Genomic DNA, 16,915 nt, shown 5'->3' with positions numbered 1-16,915 from the left:
TGTGTTTGCAAAGAGCAGCCACTAGCTAGTATTTCAACAAGCAATGAGAACTTGTGCTGGATGAGCTGACTACATCTGCATCAGCTACTAGATAATGGTATAAAGTTTTATAGATGCCTTTAAATCTGATTTCTCTGAGTTGCTATAAAACATGAGTAAATCAGAAAAGGAAAAAAAAAAGTTTTTTAAAAAATTGAAAATAGAACAGAAAAAGTTGTAGCTGCATCAAGGTCTCTTATGTTACAAAGAAAAACTTAATGGTTGTCAACAAATAGTGGGTTTGATAAATTTCCAAGTTTATTTTCAATTCGTAAACTTCGGCTTATTTTTTGTTGTTGTTGGGATGGAGTTTGCCCTTGAAGTTGTCTTTAGTGCTATCTCCAGTAATTACTGTCAAACCTTTGTCAACCACAGAGAATTAAATTCAGTGGCTAGGAAACAATTCTAACAATTGTTTCTAATGCTTCAGGTGACAGAATGTTATATCCCTCCTGATTTTGAAGTAGTGCATGCAAATACTAATACACTATTAATTAAAAGAAACTAATAAGAATTCATTGTAGAATCCCTAATTAACATTTTTTCTTTAAAAAACGAAACTCTTCTGTTGTTTTCATTTTCACTGTAATACCTTAATCTCTCTAATTAGACCTACCTTACATGATGAAGTATTTAAGCTATAAGAGACTGAAGTGTGACTATGAGCCTTGAGATTGAAATTGAAGGTGCTTGTTTTTACGATCCATGATATAAAATTGACCGATAAGCAAAACATTGCTTATTTCTGTAATCTTCATTGTTCTACTTGCATTGAAGACTAACAATCAGTGGCTGATATTCAGGCAAGTGGTAGTGTTTGGGAGGGGGGAAGCACGTCCATACTTGGTGCTGGGTATTACTTTTCATTGCAGTTTTGGTAGGATTGCATCCTCTGTGACTTAATCATTCAACCTAAGTTGGAGGCTGTGGTTTGCACATTGGTGTGTATCTGTTATTGCAGTATGGGAAAACAATTCCAAACGTTTCCTTAAGAGCTGCATCAATGAGCTTTGGCCTGCAGATCCGTTTAATCCAGCACTTTCCCGAAGGTACAGAATAAACATCTGGGCAAATCTAACCTCTGCCAGTTCTGGCAGATTCACTCTACTGGAGTGATGCGGTTGATTGAGTAGAGTAAAAAGCAGAAGGGGAAAGCCAGCTGTAACCAGGAGGAAAGGTTTTTTTGCATTTGCCAGTGCTTAAAGCTCCAGCAGTCAATTCAATATAGCTAAAATTGTTTTGTATTTATCACTGTCTTTAGAACTTTGAGCTGCATATCTTGATCATCAACCAGAAATTACCACAGGTCATGGTGCACAATAATAATGGCAAAGAGAGTAACTTAAGGCCTTCAGATTAAAAAATAAATAAAATTGTAAATCCCTTTCCTTAACAATAAAAAACATGTAACCATGGAGTCAGTGACATACAGATTTTGAAAATCAGAGGAAAAACCTGTAAGTTCTTCTGAATTATCCTGCATTTAGCAGTGGTTGCAACTCCAGGTTAACTCTCTGTGTAGTGGTGTCAGGGTCCTCAGAGCAAGTGCTTTCTCTGCTCAAAAATCTGAAAGGAGAAGTCTGTCTGTCTGATAGCTGGGCTTTGTTTTTGAGGATATTTTGACAGACTTAACGAAAGTTAAATAATTATTATTATTATTTAACTTTGTGGAAATTCTGTTGTTAATGAGATCTGTTGTCACATCAGAAATATGCCAGCTTCGCACAGTTTTAGGAGTGTTTGTCAAAACAGGTCTAAAACTGTCTTCTTTCCCTCAGCCTGGTGGAACCCCTGGGTCTGTTTCTTGCTGTCACCTTCAACATATTTAGCAAAACAACATCTATGTCCCTTGGGACACGTGTATGAGTGGTACAACTGATGGTTCAGAGGTAGATAGAGCCCGGTAAGCTTGACACCGGCTTGCTACATGCAAATTTTCTCTAAGTTGTTCTATGCAAATATAGCATAAATAGCTCCAAAAAGCCATCATATAAAGTCCGGCTCTTAAAAATAAAAGATAATAAAAAAAAAAAACCTGGGTTTTTAGGTAAAGCGGGAAGTCCAATCCAGTGGCAATGCTCACACCACTGGGTACAGCTTTGGAGTAGTGAGAGAAACCCCAAATGGTTCTGCCTTTAAAAAAAAAAAAAAAAAAAAAAAAAAGCTTTCTCTTCTACGTCTGTCCCACATTATGTTCTATGTTATTGTCTGTGAATCACCAAACATCCTTTGTGACGTTTATATGGTATAGTTATAAATAACTCCAGCACTCGCATGTTAAACAGAAGGTGATTTACGAAGTGCTGCTCGATCTGACAGCTGCTACTACAACATAGCCAGAATAGATTACTTGCAAGTTTATTTCAATTATAGATATGCCTACAGTGAAATACTATATTTACCTGTTTTGTACAGGGACTGAATAATAGTGGCAAACAAAAGCATGAGATAAAATAGAGTGCTGGCCTTCGTATAAGTCACTTGTTTTCAAGTATTAGGTTTCCACCTGGCTGTTTTGAACAGGTTTGTGACCAAGCAAATCCTCTTACAGAATTGGTTAGGCGCCTATTTGAAATGCGCAGAATATCTGCAAAGACCCACTTAAAATATGATGAACTGAGGTCCAGCCTTCACAGGAAGAAATTTGCCCATCAGTCTGGGGCCAGTGATGGTAGTCAAGTATTAATACCAGCAGGTTTCTTCTTTGTGGGAAAAACTGTACCCACTAACAAGAAACGACTCTACTTTCTTCCTTCAGATGCTTCTTTTGTGATGCCACGAGTCACATCTATGGAAACAAACAATGAAATAAATCCAATTTGGGTAATTCAGTACTTTAGAACCTGCCTTATAGAAATAAGGAACTGTCCACAGATCCTGTCTTCTGGATTAAACAGATCAATTGGAAGACCAGGGCTCTCCGGTGGGCTTCCTCCAGTCAAGAAGACAACTGCTGAAAATAGTAATTTGGAGAACTCTCATGCAAACCCTACAAAGACCCTTACATCACCCTAATAATTCAAATTCTGCCAGAATAGAAATGTTACGTGGTAGCAATCCGAACTCTGATCTTGTGTAGTGACAGTTATGAGACTAATCTTGAACAGTCTTTGATTTTGGATCTCTAGAAGATCCTTCCTTACAGTAAATACAGGAATCTTTGTGGCAGGGAGGAGGGAGGTATATTGTTCTTTTATGAATATATAATTGTAATACTCTAACAGAGTAATAGGTATTCCAAAAATAATAATGAAAGACAACTTCAATATGCTCACTGTAATACCTTGCACTCTGGGTTTCCTAAAATAGGTCACTGACAGAGAATCTCTGGTTCAATTCTAAATGGTAAACATTAATAGAAGGTGCTTCACTCTTCTGAGGTAACGTGACCTTCTAACCAAAAATTATACATAGTAATTTTGCATGTCAAATCTTCAAAAGGAAGGCAGAAAGCATGAAGCACGTATGGTTTTAAGGCAAAAGCTTGCTTTTTGTGTGTGTGTGTGTGTGTGTGTGTTTTTGAGGGGGAGGGGAATCTCATTCCTAAGTGGTGCCAGACTTCAATGCTGCTGTTAATCAGCTGTGCAGTGAACACTGGGCCTTGCATGAAAACCCTGCAAGTGCAAGTCTTCGGGCAGATTGAGGAGCTATAAGGAAGAGAAGTCTCCAGCCTTCAATGGAAATAATTACCTTGTGTTAATGCAGCTTCTGATAATGTATTATGTGGTTTATTTTATTATTATTTTTTAGATCAAATTATATTTAAAACATTCCACATAGAGATTCTCTCTGTAGATCTCCATATATTGAAAGCATATGTTATTTCAAACTTGGGAAGACCAAGTGTTCTTACTAAGAGTGGAAAGAGGGCACTATTTTCAGTGTCCCTGAAGTTTGGGTAAATTTTGTCATGAAGTAAGACTTTCACATTTATAGCACAGCAAGATTATATATTCTGTATTCAAACTTGAAGCTATAGTAATTTCATTGCAATAGCTTGAGCTTCTGTATTAACATTTCTATAGAGAGACTTTCAGTTTCATCAGTCTCTAAACATCACAGCATCCCACCAGGGACATCTTATCTGATGCCCTCTTCTGCTTTGTAGGACTGGACAGTATAAATTACCCTCTGACCAAATGTAGATACAGATGGAATCAATTAATTACTGCTTGCCTGCTCTGAGAACGATCATCAATGCAATATAGCTGAGCAATACTAATCTCTAGTAACCATCTGGAACCATTAAGACAAACTATCTCTCCCTGCCCAGGGGAGGCAAAAGTTTTGGAAGCCCTTGAGGACCGTGGCCTTTCTCAGTTGCATACAATCACAACAAGCTGACAACAAAAGAGCCAGAACCAGGTTTCCAGCAGAGCTTGTGTTACTTATCTGTGTTGTGATAAGCAGAATGGGATTTTGTGGTAGAGCGTAACTGCTCAACTTAGGTGAAAACAAACAATGCTTTGAAGGTAATAGCAACTCCAGGATTAGCAGAAGAAATAAAAAATAATAATAATAATAAAAATAAAAATAATTAAAAAAAAAAAAAAAGGTTAAAAACCTAGGCGTAATTCTCGATGGACTTAGGAGGACCAAAGGTGCGTTGAAGATCACCAGATGGGTGCAAAAGCTGCTTGTTTTGTTGTGTTTTTTTTAATTCCAGCTTTGACTTGTAAAAGATATCATTTAGTATCGCACTTTCTAATTAAACCCCTGGGTTTCTTAGGACCCAAACTGGATTTCATATGGCAGAAATGGTAGTTACAAGCCCATCCAAATCCTGGCATGCAAGTCCCCCCAAATGAGGAGATTGCATGTCAATGCAAATTACTTGGAATTAAAGTCCTACTGAGTGATTTTGAGGGTTCTGTGCTCCTAGCTTACAGCCCAGTTTTTGTTTTTCTCTCATATGCTTCCACCACAGTAACTCACCTTCTTTTCCTTCACACCTCCATGGCAGGAGAGCTTGAAATAAAGTGGCAATGTGAGAATTTAGTACCCCAGATACTTGTCTTAACATCCTGGCTTTTCTTTTTGCATGCCCTGTTACTGACACGGAAATTCCCAGGCTTGGACCGGGAACTGTACTGTGTACTCAGTATATCTAGACTGCAAAAAAGAATTTATTTTTTTCCAGAGGAAGGCTTTCTTAATCAGTTTCAAAACACTTGTAAAAATATGAGGGAAGGTCCCATAAATTACTTCAATTCTACCTCAAAAGCATGTGACAGCGCATTAGGATAACGTTGTAGCAGGAGTTTAAAGCTCCAGTACTCCTCTGGATTTACATGTCTGTACCAAGCAGGTCAGGCCCTCAGAAAGAGATATCAGATTTGAAGATTGTTTGAAGACCCCTTTTAAAACTGAGAAAGAACAAGCTAAAGAAGGGTGTCACAGAGCTGGCTGAATGATTTTGAGATTGTGAAAGGATGGGTAGGTAAGTTGTGCTGAGATCATGAACAGCCAAACAACAGTGGCTTCTCAATGCCTTTTCTGCAGACTGGCAGCTTTGTGCCATAATTTTCCACGTTAGGAACTTCTTGGGAGCAGCTGTTGCCCACAAGTATTGCTTTCTACAGCTGTCTCGTTATGTAGCAGCCCTAAGCAGAGTTATCTAAATCTATCCACTTTCTGTGTAGATGACTGCCTTACAGTCTGTACTTAGCAAGTGGAGTACTGACCTGGCAGCTACGTTTGGGCTTTGGACTCCTTTGTAAAGCAAGCACAGGCTCTTGCTACACCATGCTCTATTTTTTGCGTACCCTTTACATAAGTGAGTAAGCGTGGTCTCATCAACAGCAAGGCAGCTTGACAGGCAAAATGCTGCTCTGTTCTAGTCACAAAACATCCTCCTTTTATTTCTGTCCTATGCTCCTCAGTGACAGTCAAACAGCTGGTTTTGTTCTTACAGTCAAGCATTGCTTACCAGTCAGGAGGAAAGGAGATAGAAGGATCTTCCACAAAATGAAGGGCGAATAGCAACATGCTGTCTATAATGGTGTCAATGGGACAAATTTATTTTTTCTTTAAACAAAAAGGCTGATAGGTTTATCTGGTTAAATCGCTGCGTATTTGCAAAAAAAAAATAGTCACTTTGCAAAGCCCAGGTTTTCATGCACTCACTAGTTAACCATCAAAATGGCACCAGATTCTCTCCATGTGAGAGATGAATCTTGAACTTCTAGTTATGGGACAGTATTTGCCAAATGGTTATTGCACAGAGACACGTGGGGATGTACCTCACCATGCCACAGCCTGGAAACTGGAGAACAAGCAGGAGATCACCTGCCTGCAGCTCTGTGCACTGAAAGCTGAGGAAGTTCCCCCTGTAGAAGTGATGTGCTGTGGTGTGGTAACAATCAGTTACCGGTGCAATCCCACTGTGAAAATGTCATGTATAATACTCTCGAGATGAGGGCTAACCAGCCCTCATTGCTCTCTGGGTAATCAAAAGAATGGAGTTCAGACTGCTCTCATGCACTCTTGCATATGTAAATCCCTTTCAAGTTGACATAAGTTGCATGTTCATGTAAACTTGAGCACAGGGATATGTAGGCTTCTTAAAAATGTTTCTGGAAGGTTTTCTCCTGGGAGTCACAAGAAATTGCAGTGAATTTCCACTCCTAGTCTTGAAACAAATACCTGCAAGTCTTTTGTGTCTTGTTTTCATGAGAGTTGTAATTATTTATTTTTAAAACTCTAGCTGTTTGCAGTCAGGTAGATAAGAGTGCTTTCCTTTCAGTAGAAACACTGCCTCTGCTATCTAACTGATAATCAGATCAGATCCAGAGCCTGAAGATGCATCTCCAATGAGTTTGGACTTTCTCTGGAAGCTGTAGTTAAAAGCATTCTCCTATCTTTTAAATCCACTTAAACCTTCTCCTCATGTAAAGCCAAACTCTTATCTATAATATTGATCAAGTTTAAAACAAGTAACATTTCCTTAAAAGGATGTGTGTATTTTTTTTTTCTTTAAAAACTTTATTCACATTCCTATAAGTTCTTGCAAAGTCTAGCAACCTTGTAGTATTGAATGCTGCAGTATGAAACCATCCTTATCTCCTTATTTGCTTGCAGGATCAGTGTCTTATTTTTGGTACTAGATGATTTTACCTGGAAAACTTAATACAGAAAACCTCAAAACTGTATTGTTGCCTTGACAGTGACCCTCAACTTAAAAGGAATGTTTTGTTTGTTACAGCTCCTCATTTCCTTGGCCGCTTCCCTGACACCAGTCTCTACGTGCAGAAACAGGAATTGTCTGTCTCAGAAGAGAAGGGGCAGAGGTAGGATCTGTTTTATTTCATAGATGGAAAATGGCTAAGTCCTTCTTAGCCAAATATTTCTTGTTTAGCGCTACATTGAACAAAGTGCTTTGAACGCATAGCATGAAGTGTTTGAATAAGGCTGTTGGAACCAAAGTAACTATGAAAAAAATGCTGCAAATGTACATCTCCTTTACAAAATCTGTCTAAAGAATTATTCTATTCTAATATTTCACTGTTTTGAAATTGAATTTGAAGATAGTTTGAACATCAGATTCAAAGAATCATAACTTCATATGCACATTTCAGTGTTTGAAATATACAGCCCTGAAGAAGGGGAAAGACCCCTCCACGTTTGTCTATGAGAATTATAAACTGTGACAAAGGTGTAACAAAAGCCAGTGAACCTTTATAAACCCAATGTAGCTGATTTACCTCCTTTCCCTGGAAGGAGACGCATCTAGCTTTATGAGACACCATTCTAGCTGCTTAGTATGCAGGCTAATGCTGTTGGTGAGCATGGTTATTGTTGATTTATATTATATCAATAAAATATGTGAAAAAGAGCAAGACCCATTCACAAAGGGATTGGAAACTACAGGAAGTCATACAAGGTCAGGTAGAATCTCCCACCTCATGCTAAGCTTTTATTTGTTTCATTTTACATACAGTATCTTTAATAAATAAAAAAGTAAAAGAGGCTCAATTTTATTTTAACATGTTAGAAATAGAAGAAGTGTGTGTGGCAGGAATTTTCTGTAGCAGACAATGGTGCCTGGAGTGCATGGCTTCTTGGCTAGAGCTGGTTCATGTCTGGTCAGTTCACATTGCCTGCAGTGAAAGGTTTCAACTCCATCTAAACCCACTTTTAGAAATTACCTGTGCACATACCTTATGCTGGCCGTTAGCACAAGCCAGGGGCAAAAGCTCTCTCAATGTCTACTTTTCTTTTTAACACAGAATTTGAGCTTACTAGGACTTCTGTCCAAGTGAGGTAAGGCTGGTCTGACAGATTAAGAACAAGCACTGACTGCCACCTCTGTTTATGTTGTCTTTAAATTTATCTCTTCTACATTTAGAAGTTCAGAGAAAATGTTGCAGAGGCTATCAGGCAGGAAAGAGAGAACTTAATTTCAGGGCCTGACTGGTTTCCAGGCTGCTTTTTGCTCCCTTACCCTACACTGTGAGGCTCTCCTCAGGCTCTCCTCGTGCTGAGGCGTGACATCTATTAACTGGGGTGAAGTGAGGCAAGCGTTTACATGCAAGTGATGACTTTGACCCCGGTCAAATCTTGTGAAATGCTGAGCACTAAAACCAGTAGGAAGAGAGGATGGCTGGCACTTTCAGGCATGGTCTCTATAGATTTTCCTAAGAAACTCGCTTGTGCTTTACATGTTAGCTCACTGATATATTTCATTCTTAATTGAGAGAAACTGTTTGTTATTCAGAAAAAAAATGTAAAATTGCTTCTGTTGGTAGATAGGTAACGGCAACGACGGGTTTTCTGATGTTTTTGGAGTTTCTTGTTTTAGTTGTTTTGTTTTTTAAAGACCGATCTTGGCCAAAGGCTAGTAGATGGAAAATATATTGGCTTTTCTTCTTTCAGCAGATTGGACTCAGAATTTGGAACTAACCTTGGTATTAGATGTTTCCAGGTAGTTGATAAATGAGCATCAAAATCCATTTTCTTGGCAATCAAGAACAGTAGAGGCAATTATTGTCTTTTAAAGACGTAACAATAATGGGCTGTTTGCTCATAATTACAGAGTCAAGGTCATCAGAATCTGAAAAGAAACAGTATAGTGCCTCTGCTGTCTCTACTGTTAGAACCGTTACTTCAAGTTTATAATGTCCTATGTATTTTTTTAAGAACCTTTTGCATCTCTTTGAAAAAAAGATCTTTAAGGCCGATAAGACCTTGACCTGCTTGCAAATCTAATGCAGTATTGGATTATCTCTTTTGTCTCCTGTTTGCTGATTGGAAAGTATTATTTGTCCCTGAATGCCAAGGACGGTTCTGCAAAATTGGCTGAACAAATGAACCAGTAACCCCAACCTGTATGTTTCTCCTCAAGAAAACAATATAGAAAAAATAGCTGTGTGTGTATACAGAGACAGAGAAAAGACTTATTTTCCCTGATATCATCTCTGACATTTTTGAATAACTTATACTCAAAAAGCAAAAGTAAAAATGTTGCCTTGAAAATAAAATAAAAGCTATTTAAATGCCAAATCCTAGTCAAAAGATCTTAGTGCTCTGCAGACTGGATGGCTGACCTTCAGAGAAGCCACACTGCAGTAAATAGGCAGGAGGAGAGAAGGGACTGGAGCAGGTTGGAGGAGGCGTGCTTGATGCTGTGGTCACGTCTCTGCAATTTCTCGTGATTGCCAGCCCCAGAGGGCAGTGGAAGCCACGCAATACTCCAGTGTTGGTAATCTAGTAGCACCAGCTGCTCCAGAATGGGAGAAGGGGGATGTGCTGTCTCCGAGTCTGATTCATTTGGCCCAATGTGCATGCATGCCTTGAAATGCTGTAAACCAGAAAGCCATAAAACTTGCACACAAAATTCTCAGAAGATGAAGCTTAACTTATAGGAAATTTAGGCTATTGTACTTATACTCCATTGGCTGAAATCTGCTTGAAACTCCTTTTTTATTTAAGTGGGAATCTTTCAGAAACTCAAGCTATAATATTAAGTAAGATAGGGTCTCTGTCTCAGCTGCAGCGTTAGCACAGATGTCCAGCCTACGCACTGGTTTGTATGGTCTCTGATACAGCAGCACTGCCCCATGGGTCTGGACATGGCTTCGGGAAAACACGGACAATAAAATGTTCCTGGCAAGTGGTTTGGATGGGGCCACCCATCGTGGGACATGACAACTGTTAGCTCTGTGGCCGTACTGTTTGACATCAAGCCAGCTTGCTGGTGTAGTCATAAGCTCATGGGTCTTGTCAGTGCTGAGAAGTCTGGCTTGCCTGTGTTGTTCTGTCTCACTTGCTCTACCATTTCAAGCCATGTCTCAGTTACTGGTTCATGTTTTTTAGAACTGGTAAATGTTTTTAGAAACTTGAACCTAAACTTTGGTCATCTCTGGGAGAACTTCTGCTATATGCTGAGACAAGTCACTCTATACTGCCAGCTGCTCCAGGGTTTGCACAGGGAGGAGAGCACAAAGAGCATCATGACATATTTGGGGTATAACTTGGTCTCAGAGTCCTGGAGACCAAGGGCTGTAACTTGTATTTAGTGCCCTGGAGCACCATAAGTGAAAAGAGTTTCAATGTTGAGTCAGAAAAATTGGCTGCAAGTCTAAAGGCTAAAGCACGGAGAGCATCTTCTGTGTGCACCGAGAAGTTCCATGTTTAAGTCCTCTGTTGCAGAGCAAGGCACAGGGCTCAGCTTTATGGCTACAGCTCTAGGTGTTGAGAAGAGAAAACCCCAGAACCTGCCACTTCAGGTTATTTATGAGAGAAGTAAAACAAAATAAGTTCTGTATCTATAATTGTTTATTATGGTAACGTAGGAAATCTGTTTTTTCAAATGGCAGAAGTATAGCTGCTCAGTATTGTGTAAGAAGCATTATATGCTTTTACAAGTCTGTCACATATCGATTATTCTTGATTTCATTTGTCAATTAAAATATCTTTATTTCTATTCAGTATTTGAAGAAGTGAGCTAAAAATAGATCGTTATATTCAGTTAAAATCAGCGAAGTGCTAAATTCTGAAGATTCTTGGTTTTATTTTGGAGAAGCAGGATTTTGGATGTTTTAATTGTCAATTTAAAGAACTACCCTAAAACTACATAAAGCTATTTTAATTTCTTGATTTAAGTACATGGAGAAATAAACTTCCATTGCGTATTGATTCTTTGGTCTGAAAGCAACAGATTAATATTTCATATTATTTAGTTTATATATACTGTAATTAAGGCTGATACACTGTAATCAGTCTGCTTCAAATCATCTTCTAGAGTGTCTCGTAAATTAGACTGAATCCTGTTTACTTTTCCTTTTAGTACTGATATGAAAAAATAATTTTCATTTAAAAAAAAAAAAACACATGCAAAACAATATATCTGAATCCACCAGCCATGACACACATTTAATATAAGACAGAAAAGCTATGGGTAGGCACATTATTGTCTTTTTTTAATCTATCATGCTGTTGCTTCCTCTTGAAGATATGCACAAAGTAAATGCAGGGCCCTATTGTTAGACAAAGTTTAGTCCCAGCAGATCCAGCTTGTGATCCAGCTCAGATGAGCTTTGTTTGCAAAGCTGCAGTTTTCCCTCTCCCACCACATGCTGTAGGGTGATAACATAATGCTGTACCCATCAGATGTAGAATGAGATTCTAGCAGACCTTATAATGCTGGATAGCAGTATATATAGAAGTAGTTTTAGTCCCTAAATGTAGATGGTAGAAGAGTTTTGCAAGCACTTGACTGGAAAAGGTCATCCCTATACTGAGGATGTTGATTGATGTCAGATTTTGACTGGTGGCTGCGAGCTGAGGCTCCCACAAGTTGTGTATTCATCGTTCCTTACAAATGAGCAAAAAGTTACAGAATGAGCAAAGCCCTGAGGGGTAAATACTCCAAAGACAAGCAGGGTTTTAGCCAATGAAGTCACTGACAATCGCCTAGCTATGGCTGGTTGGAGATAACCATATAGTGAAGGCTGCTTGTGACTTTTGAAATATTTAACTTGAAATAGTGTAATCAGATGGGACACTGACTGAAAACTGTAGAGAGCTCACTGCATGTATGTTATGAAAACAACAATTAAATACCTGTGAATTTTACAGCATGTCAAATATAGGCACCCTGCATTGGAAACATGCCTCCTCCGATTTTTCCTTCATAGGAAATTTCTGTCACAAAACATTTTATTCAGCACTTAAACTATTGTTCAGGGTTATTTTCACCGTAAGACAATCTGTTGAACTTGAATATATTTGTCATCTTTAATCTTCCTAGAACATTGTACGGGACATTCACATTTCCCGTTTTGTTATTAAAACTACCATTCAAAATAGCAAGCTTGTATTTATGAAGAATTCTGTTCATCCAACTACCAGACATCTATACACTCCAGAAAATGGATTTTTGTATGTTTTCATATGTTATGAAATGGGATGGCTGACATAGCACCAAAACAGCACTTTACCTCCTGTACTCTCTCTTCTCCCAAATTCCTTTTACAGCACATTTTCCACCCAATCTACCTTCACTCTCTTGCATGTCCCCCCCTTCTAAGTTTGAAGAACCCTTTGCCCTAACGTGGCCAGGTCACAAATAACTGCAACTAGACTCATCTCTGTTGCCAAGTGTTCAGTTTATGTTGTTTGCTCCTCATTCCTGATGAAAAAATGTTGTCTGTGGAGCAGAAGCTATGCTTGTCACAGTTGTTTTGTGTGTTGTGTTTTTTTTCTGTTCTGCTTTAATTGCAGTTTAAACTCAGTTAGGTCACCAGAATTCTGGTGAAAATTTAATGCTATATGGAAGCAGGCTTGATGGTTTTCATCAGACTAGTTAGATTACGTTTTTATCCTGAACTAGTATGTGTGACTTTCTTTAAAAACAAGGATTGTGGTGGCTGCAGATTTGAAGAACACGTGAAGGATCACTGAAGCAGGCATGCATGCAGCACTGCAACAAACTAAGTAAACCATACTTTGTGTCTCTGACTTGCAAATACAGGTATTCATTTGAAAAATAACTTCCAGGCACTGTTGTAGACTGATAGCACTTCAGAAAAAATCACAGATATTGCAAGTAGAAAAAGTATAAATAAATCATTAAATTACAGTATTAGTTTTGGTTACGGGGCTTTGCATTTATTTAAAATAGCTGACAAGATGCAGTTATGCAAAGCTTTCTAGTGGAATGTGTAGCATAATTCTGGAAGAGTCTTGCTGTGAAGACTGCCTGACTTTTTGTTAGGAATGTAAAGTTCACTTGTACCACTGGACACATCTGAATCATCATTCTTAAAATGCTAGACTTGGTGTTCCCTCCACTTTAACTTAATCTATGTATTAATATCCATCTGGAGATTTACAACTCCTGTACCACAAAGTTTCCCTGGAGATGCTGAAAAATATTACCTAAGCAGAAAGAGTAATATATTGTATCATCCAAGATTTCCAGATCTCTGGCAGTCAAGTAGGAGCAGTGATGTCTTACAGTAATTCTAATGCATCTTAAAATGAATACAGGGGCATGCACAGAGCAGTAAATTGCCCTGTGAGTTCAGCATATCTTAAAGGCCTCAGACTTGCTATGCAGTGTGTCTTACCCCTGCTTTCCTCCTGAGATTTCCATGACAGCTACCTGCATGCCTAAAGTGTTCATTACAGGGAGCTGGGGTATGGGTGTCCCTCATTTGATAGTGACATTATGCAGTGACTTCAATGAATTAAGACTTCACTATAAACCTACAAATTTCAAAACCGAAAAATACTGAGGGCTAGTCAAACTATATAAGTGAAGTGCATGAAAAATAAATAAACTTTTTTTTTTTTTCCCCAGTTTTCAAGTTGAAAATGTAAGGCACTGCTTTGTCAAGAAATTCCTTTGTTTAGCTTTGGCTTTGTCATTTGTGATGGTACCAGCCATCCTCACCCTGTTTCATGTGGCTAACAACACCAGCTGGGTATAAACCAAAGCCTCCCTGCAAGCACTGAGCTCTGGAGAAGTTCACATTGAGCTTCGACCCAACGCAGGAGATAAAGCTAATTTTCGTGGGGAACAATTTTTGGTCTGGGTTCACAGTGAAACTACCTATGTTATGAAAAAAAGATACAGAGGTAAAAAGACAGCAGAGACTCCAAATTTCTGGAAGTCCAAATATCAGTACTAGTCTGGTATCTGTCAGGGACTTAAACTTGGATTATCTTGAAAGACTTGACAGGAATACTGTCAAGGAATTGGACATCAGCAAATATTCAGGACAGAAATAAGATCTGTCCCATAGCATGCAAGATACCATAAGCTCTCGGAAATGTACTAGCGCATTTGGCAAATGAAGTTTCAGATTTCCAGCTGTTTAAAACTATTTTCAATAAAATGTCATCTTTTTGCACTTGCCTTCCATTCCAGAATTATGTGATGGCATTGAATATTCAATATATTTAAATCAGAAAATAGGATGATTGTGGCTATGAAAAAAAAAAAAAAAGGTCAACTGGCATATAATTAATCCTTTATTTTAGTCTACTTGACATTGTAAATGCAAACTCCTTCTAATAGACTTTAGACAAACAGATTTTGATTTATAAAAAAAGAAAAAAGAGTTAAAGATTTTTTCTAATACTTTTATTACTGTATACTTTTTGAACTTTGTTTGATTTTTATAACTTGCACCATTTTCCTCATGGAATAGCTTCCATGACTAGAAAATAATGCATAGCAGTTCACATATGTTTGTTTATGTGAGTATTTAAACAAGTTTGTTTAAATACTTCATTTCTCCCTGGTTTTGCCTTCTGCAATTATTACAGCTAATAAGGTTAAAGTCAGGAATGCCGTTGAAGAATATTAGTACTCTTTTTGCATCTTCTATTGTACTGTATATTTGTAGTAGAAATTGTAATAATTTGGTTGAAGAACAGAGGCAAGTTACATGGCATAGGTACAAGAACAACACAGGCTTCATGTTTCTGAGTCCAACTACACAAATCATTCTTAACATTATTTGTTAATTATTGTCTGCTGATCACAACTGAAACAAAATGAGGCAAGGCCAGCAGTACAAAAGGAGGATCTCTGTGTAAAGCTGAATTCCCAGAGCAAACGGGCAGTTCTGTTTCTCAGGTGGACCATGGCTGTACATTTTTTTCTACCTTGCAGAGAATTTCTTTGCACAATATGTAACTCCTAGGTCACACTGAACATTTGGCTATGGGAACAAGAAGGACAGTTTAGCAATGCTGCTTTGTAGGCTTTGCAGGATTGGTAGCAGCTGGACCAAATTAGAGAAACCCACATCGTGCTCTGCTTTAGATTGCAGAAACCAATACAAAGCTCCATTGTCTGGAATGGAAGAAGTCCAAAAAGTTGCCTGGCACCTTTACCCTGCTGCTAATCAGACAGTGAGGAAGTGGGCCATATTCCTGCGCAGAACCATCACCAGTAGTGCCATGCCTGGTTTGTGTTCACAGGACATTTCACTTCAGATTAAGCAGTCTAGATTGTAATGTTTGACTTCAAAGGATTTTGTGGAGTATAAACATTAATACATTCATTAATAGAAATCATAATATAATGCAAACACAATTAGTTTAAAGTCAATTTATATTTAATGACATAGCAGTTATCAAAGCTCAATTACTCTAATTAGAATTTTATTCAGTAAGGCAAAGAAAGTGTTTGCTCAGCATTTTACTGGATGAGTCCCAAAGACAAATGGTGATTTAGGTTGTGGGTTTTTTTAACCGAGTTTCTTATTTGTACATTCCCAGAAAAGAAATGAGATGTCATTTATCTGCCTTTAGTAAAGTATCTCAATAATCTTTACATAATAGTAGCAAAATACCTGCATCATAGCAGTTTGTGAAATCAACTAATTCATGGGCATCTTATATACTTGGTAATGCGCTTCTTACATCCCTCTTCAGTCAGTGAGATGTTTCTTGCTACAACCTGCTTTAGAGTTTATTCCTGCATTTGAAACTACTGACTTGTAGCATAAAAGTACATAAAACTTACAAAGCATTTTCATGGTAGTTTATTCTGTGTTAAATTTGTTTTCACTGAATGCAAGTAGGGCTGCAGTAACTATTTATTGTAATAAAATCCATGATCAGCTTCTCCATGGTCCTTGGTGAGGTTATGGAGCAAACTCCCTATAAAGCCATTTCTAAACACATGAAAGGCAAGAAGGTGATTGGGAGCAGCCAGTAGGGATTTAGAATGGGCAAATCATGCCTGACCAACCTCATTGCTCTCTCAGATGAGGAAACTGCACTGTAGAAGAGAGGGGGGCAATGGATGTTGGATAACTTGATTTTTAGAACAGGCTTTTTCCCAGTCTGCCACAGTCTCCTGGTGGCCAGTAGCTAGTAGGGTCCTCAGGGACTAGCAGCGGGACCAATACTATTTAATGTCTCCAGTAATGATCGGGGGGATGGGTTGAAGTATATTCTCTGCAAGTGTGTGCACAACACCAAGTTGGGGAGAGTGCTCAATATGCTGGAGGGCAGGGCTACTCTTCAGAGGGTCCTGGACAGGCTGAAGAAATGGGCTGAGCAGGACTTCATGGAGTTCAGCAAGACCAAGTAGGAGATCTTGTGTATGTGAAAGGATCCCATGGCACAGTGGAAGCTGTAAGGATGTTGCTCTGCAGAAAAGTGTCAAATATTGTGGCGGGGCCCCCAGAAAAGTTACAGAACCGCTGAGGTGTTCAAGACTTGGTTAGACGTGGCCCTGAGCAACCTCGTCTATTCTGACCTTGTCTGAGCACAAGGTTGGACTGGACATCCTCTGAAGTTTCCCTACCCCCTAAACTATGATTCTATAACTATATGTTGTTTCCTGTATAGTGCACTGTGTATGAGTGAAGACTTTAAAGAACATAGCATTTATTTAAGTTAATTTAGGTAA

The 16,915-nt window shown here is 38.5% G+C and overlaps 2 protein-coding genes across 5 annotated transcripts in view; one reads left to right on the top strand and one right to left on the bottom strand.

Annotated features, from left to right (window-relative positions):
• The window catches only part of LOC311445203 (uncharacterized protein), a 259,968-nt gene that overhangs the window by 189,445 nt on the left and 53,608 nt on the right, over positions 1–16,915 (top strand). For all 3 annotated transcript variants that reach the window (XR_014698273.1, XR_014698274.1, XR_014698275.1), the window contains one exon: positions 7,244–7,328. The gene's annotated coding sequence lies outside the window, so the exon portion shown is untranslated. The remainder of the gene's footprint in view (positions 1–7,243; positions 7,329–16,915) is intronic.
• Positions 1–16,915, bottom strand: part of SHISA9 (shisa family member 9) — a 180,292-nt gene that overhangs the window by 129,889 nt on the left and 33,488 nt on the right. The gene's annotated exons all lie outside the window — the stretch shown is intronic.

Source organism: Aythya ferina (assembly GCF_964211825.1).
Source record: "Aythya ferina genome assembly, chromosome: 15".
NCBI lineage: Eukaryota > Metazoa > Chordata > Aves > Anseriformes > Anatidae > Aythya > Aythya ferina.
The sequence above is the reverse complement of the archived record's forward strand: the minus strand, read 5'-3'. Positions and strand labels throughout refer to the sequence as shown.